The 2,265-nt window shown below is 42.4% G+C and overlaps 1 non-coding gene across 1 annotated transcript; it reads right to left on the bottom strand.

Annotated features, from left to right (window-relative positions):
- Positions 1 to 1,430: 1,430 nt before the first annotated feature.
- LOC115353630 lies at positions 1,431 to 1,594 on the bottom strand. Its single transcript, XR_003927631.1, has one exon. It is a non-coding gene; the product is annotated as a U1 spliceosomal RNA (small nuclear RNA).
- Positions 1,595 to 2,265: the final 671 nt, after the last annotated feature.

The raw sequence follows: 2,265 nt of genomic DNA, 5'->3' as shown, positions 1-2,265 counted from the left end.
CCTAAATTTCTTGGGAAAACAGGTAAGCAATGACCAATGTTTGCAGCTCATATGAAGTTGCAGATCTCATGCAGATGGAAACAAGAAAGGCTAAATACAGAGAACTGCAGAAAGGATTTACATGACTAAGTGACTGAGTAATAACATTGCAGATGAATTTCAATGTAGGTAAATGCAAACTGATGCACCTAAGAAAAAAGAAATGGGCTATAAGCTGACCATCATCAATCAGGAGTAAGAGCTTTAGGCTGTGACAGACAGGTCTATGAAAATGTTAGCTCAGTGCTTAGCATCCATCCAAAAAAAATTTTTAAAAAGTGAGTCAAATGTTAGGAACTATTAGAAAAGGGTTTGAGAACAAGAGAGAAAACAATTATGTTATTATATAAACATATTGTTCACCCTCATGTTGAAGCCTTTGCATGACTCTGCTCTCTCATCTCGAGCAGGGAATGCCAGAACCTGCAGACACTCACAGAGAGGCAGCAAGGATGACCAAAGGCTGCTTTTGCAAGAGTAATGACTGGGCAGACTGTGTCAGGGGAGCATCGGGAGGGGGCTGCTCCACAAGGAGAAGTGAGTAGGACAGAGGGGGACAGAATGGGACAGTGTCCTCTCCAAGAAGGTACAGTCCCAGAAGAGCTAAGCAGGTTTGGTGACAGTAACCAGGGTCAGACACAGTCCAATGATCATCAGGGAAGCCTCTAGTGATAAGGCAGGTCCAAAGGCAAGCCAGGAAAACAAGCCAGCAAGGCAAAGTCAGGACCATCACAGTACATGGCTGGGCACAGACACGCCTACTACGGAGCTTGTGTCAGTCGTAAAGACAAGGGTCTGAGCTTATGTTCAGCTTCCTAGTGAAGGAAGGAGGCTCTGATGAGTCCTCTCATGGCTTTTTCTCCCCTTGGTCTTTCCACAGCAGCCTGATCCCAAGTTATAGCTGTACCGTGTGGAAGTTGCTCAGCTGTGGAGGCAGGCAGAGCCTGGGGTGAGGGAAAGGAGGTTGCAGGGCTTGCTGGTGCATGCAAGTTCCAGAGAGCCAGAGATTCCTTCTTCATCCTGGAGAACAGGACGTATGATAGACAACTACACAGTCCTAATGGTATGGAGAGAAAGGATCAATTGTTTGTGGTCTCCTCCACCAAACAATACCATGGGCAGCCAAGTTCAAAAGAAACAAAAGGAGGTGGTTCTTCATGCAGCAGGTAACAGACCTGCTGATCCCTTTTCAAGGACATTGTGGATGCAGTAAGTTTCGGGGGTTCAAAGGGCAACTGGATAAGCATTTCAAGGACAAATCTGTTTTGAGTCACTAGAGAGATGGATCACTACAGGCTAGGAGGTCCCCTGGAAGAGTGTGTGTGTGGGGAAATACATTATATGCTTTTTCTAGTCCCATTAACTTTTGGACAATATTTGTCAGTTCTTCTTAGGAGAGAGCATAGACACAGTACACCTTTGCCACAGATCATGCAGCTGAGTTTCCTACATTTGATGATGTCAGAAAAGCCAGCATACCCAGAGTGCAGAAGTTGAGCCTCACTCTGGGGAAATCACCTTCCTGGGGATGGTGTCTCACCCACCAAGAAAGCCAGAGAGAAAAATGCCAGCTCAGTGAACCTTTGGCCTGAAGCTCTATGCTTATGCTTATATTCCTGTCTTCTCGACTGAATCATTTGACCTATTTTAGATATGCTATTTAGGATGAGATAAATTCCTCTCTCTGTTACTAGAGAAGGCACTTAGGGCAACTAGTTTAGATGTACTTGTCTACTTTTCATCAAATGAATCTGTATATGCTCAAATATCCTTTTCAAGAATGGATTATGATCTCCAGATGCGGCTCTAAGAAACACCTTCCACTAGTTCATATCCTTCACAAAGACTTCCCCTCTTCATCATAACAAAACACATTCAGATTATGTTGGGAAGCATACCCTTGTTTATCTCCTACTACACTGCCAATCAAAAGGCTAGACTGATTGTAATCCAGTTTCGGTATCTATATATTTCCTAAATATTTACTGTACATTTTTATCCATCTTAACCAAAACACCATATACAGCTAGCTTCACTAAAGCAGATGAGAAGTGCATCATTACCCTAAACTGACTTTCTAGGTTGTTCATCAGTAATGGTGAGTAATGGAATACTGAATCCCATGTACATAATGAATGTATTCTTAAATTATTTGCTTTAAATTCTTTTTTTCCCTAGAAATTATTATTTTCATTATGATTAAACAAAATAATCATCATGACACAA

Source organism: Aquila chrysaetos, chromosome 19, assembly GCF_900496995.4.
Source record: "Aquila chrysaetos chrysaetos chromosome 19, bAquChr1.4, whole genome shotgun sequence".
Taxonomy (NCBI): Eukaryota; Metazoa; Chordata; class Aves; order Accipitriformes; family Accipitridae; genus Aquila; species Aquila chrysaetos.
Note: the sequence above shows the minus strand (reverse complement) of the source record. Positions and strands in the feature narration are given on the sequence as shown.